Source organism: Stomoxys calcitrans, chromosome 1 (assembly GCF_963082655.1).
Source record: "Stomoxys calcitrans chromosome 1, idStoCalc2.1, whole genome shotgun sequence".
NCBI classification, from domain to species: domain Eukaryota; kingdom Metazoa; phylum Arthropoda; class Insecta; order Diptera; family Muscidae; genus Stomoxys; species Stomoxys calcitrans.
The window spans coordinates 127,876,947-127,892,134 of record NC_081552.1 but is presented as its reverse complement, the minus strand read 5'-3'; positions in this window follow the sequence as shown (position 1 = coordinate 127,892,134).

Below are 15,188 nucleotides of genomic sequence, written 5' to 3'. Positions count from 1 at the left end.
ATAATTATGTTACAATATGTATCAATAATTGTGTCTTGGAGTCCATAAATGTGATTTTATTTCAACTATTAACAATTTGTGTTTTCCAGAACGTCTTTTAGTCATTGTCATTCAGATAAATTATGACGCCGAATGTTTTCTTTTTAACATGCTTACTAATAAAGCCATTTATAAGCGGCAATAAGTAGAGCGGCATACGGCAAGCCACTTAGTAACCCTTTTCCTCCATACAAAATAAGCGGATATCCGGCTAATAAAACAAACATACTATCGACTTTGCTACGCTCATAGAAAAAAGTCGCCAAAAAATCGCAAACAATGTATGTTAATTGTTAGTTTTTAATTATGCTGCTATTACAGCAGTATTTCTGCTATTATAACTGCACACTCAACCAAATTGGTTATTCAAAACAAAAAAGTTTGCTTAAATAGAAGTTTTTGTTAGCTGAAAATGGGAAAGCAGGCCGAATCTTATATACCCCCCATGGATCGGAAATCGATTTATATGGGAGCTGTGTCAAGCCATAGATCGATTGAGACCATATTGCACACGTATGTTGAAGGCCATTGGAGAAGCTGTTGTACAAAAATTGTGGCAAATCGGACGAGAATTGCGCTATATCAAAACATGGACCGATTTGATCCATTTGCAATCCCAACCGACCTACACTATAAGATGTATTTGTGCACAATTTCAAGCGGCTAGCTCTACTCCTTCAAAAGTTAGCGTGCTTTCGGCAGACAGACGGACGGACATGGCTAGATTGATTTAAAATGACATGACATGAAATGAATGCTGAGCATTGTATAAGTCATTGTGTAATATTTCAGTTCATTGGGATAAGAATTGCGCCTTGTAGGGGCTCAAGAAGCAATATCGGGAGATAGGTTTATATGGGAGCTGTATCAAGCTATTGATCGATTCCATATTAGACACGTATGTTGAAGGTCATGAGGGAAGCCGTTGTACAAAATTTCTGCCAAATCGGATGACAATTCCGCCCTCTAGAGGATGGGGAAGTCAAGATCCCAGATCGGTTTATATGGCAGCTATATCAAAACATAGACCGATTTGAACCATACTTAGCAAAGTTATTGGAAGTGATTCCAAAACACCACGTACAAAATTTCAGTTAAATCGAACAAGAATTGCGACCTCTAGGGGCTCACGAATTCAAGACCCAAGATCGGTTTATTTAACAGCCATATCAAAACATGGACTGATTCGGCCCATTTACAATTCCAACTGACCTACACTAATAAAAAGTATGAAAAATTTCAAGCGGCTTGCTTTACTCCTTCGAAAGTTACAGTGCTTTCGACAGACAGACGGACGGACGGACTTTGCAAGATCGACATAAAATGACATGACGATCAAGAATATATATATACTTTATGGGGTGTCAGACGCATATTTCTAGGTGTTACAAACAGAATGACGAAATTAGTATACCCACATCCTATGATGTCATTCTGTTTGAAACACCTCGAAATATGCGTCTGAGACCCCATAAAGTATATATTCTTGTAATTTTAAGTCGTTCTAGCCATGTCCGCTTAGCACGCTCTTACTTGTTTTTTTTTTATACCCTCCACCACAAGATGGGGGGTATACTAATTTCGTCATTCTGTCTGTAACTACTCGAAATATTCGTCTGAAACCCCATAAAGTATATATATTCTTAATCGTCGTGACATTTTATGTCGATCTAGCCATGTCCATCCGTCTGTCCGTCCGTCCGTCTGTCTGTCGAAAGCACGCTAACTTCCGAAGGAGTAAAGCTAGCCGCTTGAAATTTTGCACAAGTACTTCTTATTAGTGTAGGTCAGTTGGTATTGTAAATGGGCCATATCGGTTGATGTTTCGATATAGCTGCCATGTAAACCGATCTTGGGTCTTGATTTCTTAAGCCTCTAGAGTGCGCATTCCTTATCCGATTGGAATGAAAATTTGCACGACGTGGTTTGTTATGATATCCAACAACTGTGCCGAGTATGGTTCAAATGGGTCAATAACCTGATATAGCTGCCATATAAACCGATCTTGGGTCTTGACTTCTTGAGCCTCTAGAGTGCGCAATTCTTATCCGATTAGAATGAATTTTTGCACGACGTGTTTTGTTGCGATATCCAGCAATTGTGTCAAGAATAGTTTAAATCGGACCATAACCTGATATAGCTGCCATATAAACCGATCTTGGGTCTTGACTTCTTAAGCCTCTAGAGTGCGCAATTCTTATCCGATTAGAATGACATTTCGCACGACGTGTTTTGTTATGATATCCAACAATTGTGTCAAGTATGGTTTAAATCGGTCCATAACCTGATATAGCTGTTATATAAACCGATCTTGGGTCTTGAATTTTTGAGCCTCTAGAGGGCTCAATTCTTAACCGATTTGAATGAAATTTTGCACGACGTGTTTTGTTATGATATCCAACAGCTGTACCAAGTATGATTCAAATCGGTTCATAACCAGATATAGCTGTCATATAAACCGATCTGGGATCTTGACTTCTTGAGCCTGTAGAGGTCGCAATTATTACGACGGATTCTCTCATGACCATCAACATACGTATATTATGGTCTGAATTGGTCTATAGCCCGATACAGCTCCCATATAAATCGTTCTCTCTGTTTTACTTCTTAAGCTCCCAAAGGGCGCAATTCTTATTCGAATTGGCTGACATTTTACACAGGTGTCCAACGTATAATTTAATTGTTGTCCAAACCGGACCATATCTTGATATCGCTCTAATAGCAGAGCAAGCTTTTCTTATATCCTGTTTTGCCTAAGAAGAGATGCCGGGAAAAGAACTCGACAAATGCGATCCATGGGTATATAAGATTCCGCCCGGCAGAGCTTAGCACGCTTTTACTTGTTTCATCTAACATCCCCTTCATAATTAAGCAACAGTCATTTTCAGCAACCAACAGACTTTTTAGTAGTAAGCCTGCTGCTTTGAAATTGCAATACTACTGCTGTAATAGCTGAACTACAGCTACAATAGCAGCAAAATTAACTACTAATATTCAGCAGACAGCGTTTGCTATTTTCAGTAAACTTTTTTCTATGGGTGTAGTTAAATTAAATTTTAGAACAGCAGGCATGCTGCTAACAAGTGTGATGACGGCTTAAATTGAATGCTGCCAAATTTACGATGTACAAACCCATCAGAAACAAGTAAAAAGGCGTTAAGTTCGGCCGGGCCGAACTTTGGATACCCACCACCTCGGGTATATATATAAACCACCTTTCATCATAATAATAACTTATGTCCCATATCAGTACAGAAGCTATATCTAAAAACAAACCGATCTGAACCATATACGACACGGATGTCGAAAAGCCTAACATAAGTCTCTGTATCAAATTTCTGTGAAATCGGATTATAAATGCGCCTTTTAAATCGAGATATCGGTATACATGGTATGTTGAAGAGCCTAGCACAAAGCACTGTCTCAAATTTCAGCGACATCGGACAATAAAAGTGTTTTTTATGGCCCCAAAACCTAAAACCGAGATATCGGTCTATATGGCAGCTATATCTAAATCTGGACCGATCTGTGCGATATTGCAGAAGTATGTCAAGGGGCGTAACTTAACTTACTGTCCCAAATTTCGGCGACATCGGACAATCAATGAGCATTTTATGGGCCCAAAACCTTAAATCAAGAAATCAATCTATATGGCAGCTATAACCAAATCTGAACCGATCTGGGCCAAATTGAAGAAATATGTCGAAGGGCCTTACACAACTCACTGTCCCAAATTTCAGCAAAATCGAATAATAAATTTGGCTTTTATGGGCCTAAGACGCTAAATTGGAGGATCGGTCTATATGGCAGCTATATCCAAATCTGGACCGATCTGGGCCAACTTGACGAAGGATGTCGATGGGCCTAACGCAATTTACTGTGCCGAATTTCATCAAAATTGGATAATAAATGTGACTTTTGTGGGCCTAAGACCCTAAATCGGAGGATCGGTCTATATGGCAGCTATATCCAAATCTGTACCGATCTGAGCCAAATTGACGAAGGATGTCGAAGGGCCTAACACAACTCACTGTCCCAAATTTCAGCAAATTCGGATAATAAATGTGGCTTTTATAGGCCTAAAACCCTAATCGGCGGATCGGTCTATATGGGGGCTATATCAAGATATAGTCCGATATAGCCCATCTTCGAACTTAACCTGCTTATGGACAAAAAGGAATCCCTCTTGGTAAGGTCTAAATCTTGCGAAGGTGCGTCTGTCCGTCCGTCTGTACGCCTATGGGTCCGTCTGTTGTAAGCACGCTGTAGCCTTCGTAAATTGAGATATTAACCTGAAATCTATATATATAAAAATAAATTTCTGTTTGTTTGTTTGTATTTATATTCGTTTGTTTGTGGGTTTGTAAATTTGTTTGTTCCGTTAGACTCAAAAACGGGTAGGTCGATGTTCTTGCAATTTTCACATTTTATGTAGAATGGTCTGGAAGGAGCAATCTATATATATAACAAGAAAATGGTGTTAAGTTCGGCCGGCCGAACTTTGGATACCCACCACCTGGGTTATTTATGTAAACCACCTTTCATCACAATCCGGTGAAAATTGCATACCTTATGTCCCATAGCAGTTATATCGAAATATGTTCCGCTTTGGACCAAATGCTAATAAGTACAAGTCATTGTTCAATTGTGTATAACAAAATATTGGTATTTTTAGTAGCAAAATCTAAACATAAATCGATCTGTACCACATACAACATGGACGTCGAAAAGCCTAACATAAGTCACTGTGTAAAATTTCAGTTAAATCGGATTATAAATGCGCCATTTTCGGGGCCAAGACCTTAAATTGAGATATAGGTCTATATGGCAGCTACATGCAAATCTTGATCGATCTAGACTAAATTGCATAAATATAGACAATAAATGCACCTTTTATGGACCCAAAACATTGAATTGGGAGATAGGTCTACATGGCAGCTATATCCAAATCTGGACCGATCTGAGTGAAATTGAAGATGGATGTCGAAGAGCCTAACACAACCCACTGTCCCAAATTTCGACAACATCGGAAAATAAACGCGCTTTTTGGCCCAAAACCTAAAACCGAGAGATCGGTTTATATGACAGCTATATCCAAATCTGAACCGAGCTGTGCCATATTGCAGAAGTATACCAAGGTGCTTAACATAACTCGCTGTCCCAAATTTCGGTGACATCGGACAATAAATGCGCCTTTTATGCGCCTAAAACTTTGAATCGAGGGCTCGGTCTATATGGCAGCTATATCCAAATCAGATCCGATCAGGGCCAAATTACAGGAAGATGTCAAAGGGCCTAAGACAACTCACTATCCCAAATTTCAGCAAAATCGGATAATAAATCTGGCTTTTATGGGCCTAAGATCGGAGGATCGGTCTATATGGCAGCTATATCCAAATCTGGACCGATCTGGGCCAAATTGACGAAGGATTTCGAAGGGCCTAACACAACTCACTGTTTTAAATTTCAGCAAAATCGGAAAATAAATGTAGCTTTTATGGGCTAAGATCCTAAATCGGAGGATCGGTCTATATGGCAGCCAATCCAAATCTGGACTGATCTGGGACAAATTGACGAAGTATATCGAAGGGCCTAACACAAAAGCACCCTAAATAGCAGGATCGGTCTATATGGCAGCTATATCCAAATCTGGACTGATCTGGGTCCAATTGACGAAGGATATCGAAGGGCCTAATACAAAGCACTGTCTCAAATTTCAGCAAAATCGGATAATAAATGTGGCTTTTATTGGCGTAAGATCCTAAATCGGCGGATCGGTCTATATGGGGGCTAAATTATGATATAGTCCGATATAGCCCACCTTCGAACTTAACCTGCTTATGGTCCAAAAAAGAATCTGTGCAAAGTTTCAGCTCAATATCTCAATTTTTAAAGTCTGTAGAGTGGTTTCAACAGACATGCGGACAAACGGACAGACATGTCTAGATCGTCTTAGATTTTTACAGTGATCAAGAATATATATACTTAATAGGGTCGGAAGTGGATATCTCGATGTGTTGCAAACAGAATGACAAAATGAATATACCCCATCCTTTGGTGGTGGGTATAAAAAGGCAATCAATTAACAAATAACGTAACAGAAACAAGTAAAAGGCGTTAAGTTCGGCCGGGCCGAACTTTGGATACCCACCACCTCGGGTATATATGTAAACCATATAGCTTTATCTATATATCTAAAAATAAACCGATCTGAACCATATACGACACGGATGTCGAAGAGCATAACATAAGTCACTGTGTAAAATTTCAGTGCAATTGGATTATAAATGCGCCCTTTATGGGGCCAAGACTTTTAATCGAAATATCGGTATATAATGCAGCTATATCCAAATCTGGATCGATTTGGGCCAAGTTGAAGAAAAATGTCGAAAAGCCTAACACAACTTACTGTCCCAAATTTCGGAAAAATCGGACATTGAATTCGCCTTTTATGGCCCCAAAACCTTAAATCGAGAAATCGGTCTATATGGCAGCTATATCCAAATCTGAATCGATCTGAGCCAAATTGAAGAGGGATATTAAAGCGCCCAACGCAACTCACTGTCCCAAATTTCAGCAAAATCGACTAAGAATGTGGCTTTTATGGGCCTAAGACCCTAAATCGGCCGATCGGTCTATATGGGGGCTATGTCAAGATATAGTCCGATATAGCCCATCGAACTTAACCTACTTATGGACAAAAAAAGAGTCTGTGCAGCTCAATAGCTCTTTTTTAAGGACTGTTGCGTGATTTCAAACGACAGACTTACGGACATGGCTAGATCGTCTTAGATTTTTAGGCTGAACAAGAATATATGTATATGCTTTATAGGGTCGGAAATGGATATTTCGATGTGTTGCAAAAGAAATGAGAAAATGGATACACCCCCATCCTTCGGTGGTGGGTATAAAAATGAATTTGTGTTTGTTTGTTTGTGGGTTTGTAAATTTGTTTGTTTGTGGGTTTGTAAATTTGTTTGTTCAGTATAGACTCAAAAACGGCTAAACCGATTTCTATGAAATTTTCACAGATTGTGGGGAGTGGTCCGGAAGGGCTATATAATTTTTTGATATTGCAAGGGAGGCGGACCCTCCTCCTTACTCCAAAAGAATCACTCAAAAATAAAAGTGGACCAATTGGGACAATATGGGACTTAAATGAAAGGTATTCAAGAGTAGAGTACAAATTTCGTATTAAAAATTGGGTCCAAGTAATTGGACGCCCTGACCCCAAAGCCCCCTAAAATAGGTTTATTGGACTATAATGACAATATGGGACTCGAATGAAAGGTATTCGGGAGTAGATTACGAATATGGTCCGGAATGAGCAATAGGCTATTTAATTTTTTATATCGCAAAGGGGGCGGACCTCCTTCTTACCCCAAAAGTACCAACCAAAAATAAAAGTGGACTTGGGACAATATGGGACTTAAATGAAAGGTATTCAAGAGTAGAGTACGAATTTTATATTTAAAATTCGGTCCAAGTAATAGGGGGGCCGCTTCGACCCCAAAACCACCCCAAAAAGGGTTTTGTTGGACGATAATGACAATATGGGGCTGGAATGAAAGGTATTCGGGAGTAGATTACGAATATGGTCAGAAAGGAGGTATGGGCTATATGATTCGTTGCTGTTGGAAGGGGGAGGACCCTCCCTCGTTAGGGACAATATAGGTATCAAATGAAAGATATTGGATTCAAATATCCAAGGGGTCGCCCTACCCCAAAAACTGCTCCAAACAGACATATTGGAATAAAATGGAAGGTATTCGGGAGTAGCCTGTGAATATGACATAAAAAGTGAGGTTCAAGTAATTGATGGTCGCCCCATCCCCCGAATGGGAATAATATTCGATCATAGCTTGATGAAACTCAAATGAAAAGCATTTGAAAGCAGATTACGAATATGGCATTATTCTTTGTGTCTGGGAATCTAGGTGGTGCTTTACCACCTAAAATCGCCTCCAATAGATTATTTGACCAATTAAAACAATGGGGGATCAAATGATATATATTTTTGAGTAGAGTGCGTCATTCAAATATGTGATTAAGTGACAGATGGGGTGTGGCGCATCAATTGTGTGGGGACACAAATAAATATAGGCCGCCATAGCTCCGAAATTATTACGTTATGGCGATAGCAGGAGTTGCAAACCATAGCGTTAAGGTTGCAACTATTTTTAGCTTATCGATAGACAAGACCAAACGACGTGTTACTGGGCAACATTTTTTTGTTCAAAAGTCTTACATGGTTTAATGGTAAGAACTATAGCCACCACACTGACAAATTAGTTCTTTACCACAGAAAATCGTTTAATATGGCAATTTTATTTGATTTAAAAAAAAAGACTATATGGTGAATATTTAATAGGCAGTCATATGGTATGGTGGTTGTCTATGAATAGTCATTCACATTCACCACATGATGGTCCACTCAAAGCGAGTAGCACTAACATTTAAATTAGCGCCATTCAGTGGCTGTCTTCGATTGGATGTAGTTAATCCAATTGGATTAGTTGATCCAATTAAATACAGAAGCCAACTTGAACAGACAGAGGGCAGAGTTGTCAAAATTAATTATCATGCTGGATGATGTATTTAGAGCCTATCGGTCCTTTGAATAAAAAAAATAAAATGTAAGAATTTCGTTGCGGTTGTTTGAGGTTATATTTTTAAACTTTCACACCTAAGACGGTGTTTAAGGTAGTTTAATTGCCAATCTTGCCATTGAAAAATAGATGTAAATAGAAAACTATTTTGCAGAAAAATCTTATCAAAAACGGCTGAACCGGTTACCTTGAAATTTTCACAGATTGTGTTGGTTGTTCTGGAAGGCTATATAATTTTTTGATATCGAGAGGGGGCGGACAATACCTTTACCCCAAAAGTACTACCCAAAAATAAGAGTCACCGATCGGGACAATATGGGATTCAAATGAAAGGTATGCAAGAATAGAGTAAGAAAGAAAGAAGAATAATAAAAGTTGGGTTCAAGTAAATGGGGGCCGCCCCAGCCCCAAAACCCCTTAAAATAGGTTTATTTGACGATCATGAAAATATTGGGCTAGAATGAAAGGTATTCGCGAGTAGATTACAAATATGGTAACGAAGTAGGTAAGGCGATATATTTTTTTGATAACCAAAGGTGGCGGAAACTCCCCCTTTACCCCAAAAACACCACCCAAAATCAAAAGTGGGCCGATAAGGACCATATGGGTATCAAATGAATAGTATGCGGGAGTAGATAACGAATTTGGTATACAAATTCATGTCGAAGTATAGGGGGTCACCCCACCCCCACAAAAAAGCCCAAAATATTCACATTAGCCAATCACGCATATATGGGACTCGGTTTGTTTGTTCTGACTTCGTTCAGACGTGCAGACTGAAAAACCGCAGAACCGATTTTCTCGAAATTTTTATTTTAAGGGTACTATATGAGAGCACACAAAATTTCGCTTAAATCGCACCAACCATCTCCGAGATCTGGCGTTTCTGAAAATTAGGGTAAGGTGGGTTAAGGGTTAAGTGTCTGGGAAACCACCCCATCCCCCAAAACACCACTAAATCTGATATATATATTTACCGTCTTTTAAGAATGGCCCTAAACCCTCCGAGCGAATTCATAGACCAATTAAGATCATATGGATTCAGATAAAGGCAGTTATATATAACTATGCCGAGTATGGTCAAGATCGATTTGTATTTTGATTTTATGGTGTGTTGTATTAGACCATAAGTGTGTTGTATTAGACCCTAATACCGAACTTGATGCGTTTTTACTTGTTATACCCACCACCGAAGGATGGGGGTATATTCATTTTGTCATTCCGTTTGCAACACATCGAAATATCCATTTCCGACCCTATAAAGTATATATATTCTTGATCAGCGTAAAAATATAAGACGATCTAGACATGTCCGTCCGTCTGTCTGTTGAAATCACGCTACAGTCTTTAAAAATAGAGATATTGAGCTGAAATTTTGCACAGATTCTTTTTTTCTGTTCATAAGCAGGTTAAGTTCGAAGTTGGGCTATATCGGACTATATCTTGATATAGCCCCCATATAGACCGATCCGCCGATTTAGGGTCTTAGGCCCATAAAAGCCACATTTATTATCAGACTTTTGTTGAAATTTGGGGTACTGAGTTGTATTAGGCCCCTCGACATCCTTCGTCAATTTGGCTCAGATCGTTCCAGATTTAGATATAGCTGCCATACAGACCGATCCTCAGATTTAGGGTCTTAGGCTAATAAAAGCCACATTTAATATCCGATTTCGCTGAAATTTGGGACAGTGAGTTGTCTTAGACCCTCCGACTTCCTTCGTTAAATTGGCCCAGATCGGTTCAGATTTGGATACAGCTGCCATATAGACCGATCCTCCGGTTAAGGGTCTTAGGCCCACAAAAGGCACATTTATTATCCGATTTTGATGAAATTCGGGACAGTGAATTGTATACGGCCCATCGACATCCTTCGTTAATTTGGCTCAAATCGGTCCAGATTTGGATATAGCTGCCATATAGATCGATTCTCCGATTTATGGTGTTAGGCTTATAAAAGCCACACTCATCATCCGATTTTGCTGAAATTCGGGACAGTGCGTTGTGTTAGGCCCTTTGACATATTTCTTCAATTTGGTCCAGATCGGTTCAGATTTAGATATGGCTGCATATAGACCGATTTCTTGATTTATGGTTTTGGGCCCATACAATAATCATTAATTGTCTGATGTCGCCGAAATTTGGAACAGTGAGTTAAGTTAAGCCTCTTGACATAGTTCTGCAATATCACACAGATCGGGCCAGATTTGGATATAGCTGCCATATAGACCGATATCTAGGTTTTAGGTTTTGGGGCGATAAAAGATGCATTTATTGTCCGATGTCGGTGAAATTTGATACAATGAGTTTGGCTAGGCTCTTCGACGTCCTTCTTCAATTTTGCTCAGATCGGTCCAGATTTGCATATAGCTGCCATATAGACCGATCTCTCGATTTAAGGTTTAGGGCCTATTAAAGAGGCATTTATTGTCCGATTTCGCCGAAATTTGGGACAGTGCTTAGTGTTAGGCTCTTCGACATGTTTATGCAACTTGGCCCAAATCGGACCAGATTTGGATATAGCTGCCATGTAGTCCGATATCTCGATTTAAAGTCTTGGCCCCAAAAAAGGCGCATTTATAATCCGATTTCACTGAAAATTGACACAGTGACTTATATTCGGCTTTTCGACATCGTGTCGTATATAGTTCAGATCGGTATGAGATATATGAGTATAAGGTATGAAATTTTCATCGAATTGTAATGAAAGGTGGTTTACATATAAACCCGAGGTGGTGGGTATCCAAAGTTCGTCCCGGCCGAACTTAACGCCTTTTTACTTGTTTTATATTATTTTTATACCCACCACCGAAGGATGAGGGTATATTCATTTTGTCATTCCGTTTGCAACACATCGAGGTATCCATTTCCGACCCTATAAAGTATATATATTCTTGATCAGCGTAAAAATCTAAGACGATCTAGACATGTCCGTCCGTCTGTCCGTCTATCCGTCTGTCTGTTGAAATCACGCTGCAGTCGCTAAAAATAGAGATATTGATCTGAAACAGATGCTTTTTTTGTCCATAAGCAGGTTAAGTTCGAAGATGGGCTATACCGGACTATATCTTGATATAGCCCCCATGTAGACCGATCCGCCGATTTAGGGTCTTAGGCCCATAAAATCCACACTTATTATCCGATTTTGTTGAAATTTGAGACAGTGAGTTGTGTTAGGCCCTTCGACATCCTCCGTCAATTTGGCTCAGATCGGTTTGGATTTTGATATAGCTGCCATATAGACCGATCCTCCGATTTAGGGCCTTAGGCCCATAAAGGCCACATTTATTATCTGATTTTGCTTAAATTTGGGACAGTGAGTTGTTTTTAGTCCTTCGACATCCTTCGGCAATCTGGCCCAGATCGGTCCAGTTTTGGATATAGCTGCCATATAGACCGATCCTCCGATTTAGGGCCTTAGGCCCATAAAGGCCACATTTATTATCTGATTTTGCTCAAATTCGGGACAGTGAGTTGTGTTAGGTCCTTCGACTTCCTTCGGCAATCTGGCCCAGATCGGTCTAGATTTAGATATAGCTGCCATATAAACCGATCCTCCAATTTAGCGTCTTAGGCCCATAAAAGCCAAATTTATTAACCGATTTTGCTGAAATTTGGGACAGTTGTCTTAGGCCCTTCGACATTTTTCTTCAATTTGACCCTGATCGGTTCAGATTTGGATATAGCTGCAATATAGACCGAACACTCGATTTAAGGTTTTGGGCCCATGAAAGGCGCACTTACTGCCCGATGTCGCCGCAATTTGGGACAGTGAGTTAAGTTATGCCCCTTGACATACTTCGGCAATATGGTACAGATCGGTCCAGATTTGGATATAGCTGCCATTTAGACCGATCTCTCGGTTTTAGGTTTTGGGGCCATAAAAGGCGCATTTACTGTCCGATTTCGCTGAAATTTGGGACAGTGCGTTGTGTTAGACTCTTCGACGTTTTTCTGCAACTTAGCCCAAATCGGTGCAGATTTGGATATAGCTACCATGTAGACCAATCTCTCGATTTAAAGTCTTGGTCCCATAAAAGGCGCATTTACAATCCGATTTCACTAAAAATTTGACACAGTGACTTATGTTAGGCTTTTCGACATCTGTGTCGTATATGGTTCAGATCGGTTTATTTTTAGATATAGCTACTAAAAAGACGAATTTTTTTTATAGACAATTGAACAATGACTTGTACTTATAAGTATTTGGTCCAAATCGGCACATATTTCGATATAACTGCTATGGGACATAAGATATGCAATTTTCACCGGATTTTGATGGAAGGTGGTTTACATATACTCCCGAGGTGGTGGGTATCCAAAGTTCGGCCCGGCCGAACTTAACGCCTTTCCACTTGTTTATATTTTGATTATTTTAGGCAATTTTTTAGATTTCCTTTTGTTTAAATTTTGTCAAAAGATCTGGTTTCAATTTGTTGAATATTACTGTAAAGAAACTACCAGATCCATCCATTGGGATCCCTTTCGAAATGTGTCTGAGCTCACTCGCATTTCTTGTTATTGATCTACAAATATGTAAAAGACTGGCATGGTCTTTTGCATCTAAATTTAGAGAGCAAAGATTATGGAAAGTATGAGGTGTCTATTATGATTTTCAATAATAGTACCTTTAAAAAGCTTAAAAAACTGCGAATGTTCAGATCCGCTAAATCAGACAGTTTCTCAAAGAAACGAAAACCTAAAGTGGAACTCTTTCTGCGTACCAGTGCGGGACACACACACAGAAGGTGTTCTACAATCTCTTTTTTTCGATTTCCTCACAGCTTATACAAAAATCGTTGCTGGCAACCTTAAGTCTGGCAGCATGTTTTCCGATTAGACAGTGATCTGTCATGGCGGACACAATGACTGAGACGTCTGTTCTGGGCAATGACAGCAAAGCGTTAGACCTCTCCCAGTCTAGACTAGGCCACATAGTTTTGGGAATGCTCACAACCCCCTCTTTGTGAAAATCTATTGGGTTGCCCAAAAAGTAATTGCGGATTTTTTAAAAGAAAGTAAATGCATTTTTAATAAAACTTAGAATGAACTTTAATCAAATATACTTTTTTACACTTTTTCTTTTTAAAGCAAGCTAAAAGTAACAGCTGATAACTGACAGAAGAAAGAATGCAATTACAGAGTCACATTTTGTCAACGCCGATTATATGAAAAATCCGCAATTACTTTTTGGGCAACCCAATATCATTCGTTGTCCTTCGGGGCTGGTCCTGAAAACTTAGCTTACATGTCGCTAGAGGCATACCCACAGATTCCAGTATTCCTGGAATGCGTAGGGTAGTTCCTAGTCTCGCAAGCTCGTCCGCTTTCATGTATTGTATATATACTGCAGTTGTCAGACCTATAATGCTATATGGTGTTGTGGTCTGTTGTACGAGGCTTCGGAAGTCAACCTACTGTTCATAGTCAACTAGATCCAAAGGATGGCTTGTTTGTGCATCACAGCCACACTGAGGACGACGCCATCTGATGCACTGAATTTAATGCTACATCTTGCTAATGCTAAGATGCAGGGAGCTTTCTCATTGGTCATGTGGCGGCTACGGACGCTGTGTTATCCTTGCTACAATACCCGATGTTCAAGGCAGTGTGGATTACACCCTACCTAAGCCGCTTTTTATACCCACCACCGACGGATGGGGGTATATTCATTTTGTCATTCCGTTTGCAACACATCGAAATATCCATTTCCGACCCTATAAAGTATATATATTCTTGATCAGCGTAAAAATCTAACACGATCTAGACATGTCCATCCGTCTGTCTGTTGAAATCACGCTACAGTCTTCAAAAATAGAGATATTGAGATATTGAAACTTTGCACAGATTCTTTTTTCGTCCATAAGCAGGTTAAGTTCGAAGATGGGCTATATCGGACTATATCTTGATATAGCCCCCATATAGACCGATCCGCCGATTTAGGGTCTTAGGCCCATAAAAGCCACATTTATGATCCGATTTTGCTGAAATTCGAGACAGTGAGTTGTCTTAGGCCCTTCGACATCTTCCGTCAATATGGCTCAGATCGGTTTGGATTTTGATATAGCTGCCATATAGACCGATCTTCCGATTTAGGGTCTTAGGCCCATAAAAGCCACATTTATTATCCGATTTTGCTGAAATTCAGTACAGTGATTTGCGTTTGGCCCTTCGACATCCTCCGTCAATTTGGCCCAGATCGGTTTAGATTTGGATATAGCTGCTATATAGACCGATCCTCCTATCTAGGATCATAGGCCCATAAAAGCTACATTTATTACCCGATTTTGCTGAAATTTGGGACAGTGAGTTGTCTTAGGTCCTTCGACGTCCTCCGTCAATACGGCTCAGATCGGTTCAGATTTGGATATAGCTGCCATATAGACCGATCCTCCGATCTAGGGTCATAGGCCCATAAAAGCTACATTTATTATCCGATTTTGAGAAAATTTGGGACAGTGAGTTGTATTAGGCCCTTCAACATCCTCCGTCAATTTGGCTCTGATCGGTCCAGATTTGGATATAGCTGCCATATAGACC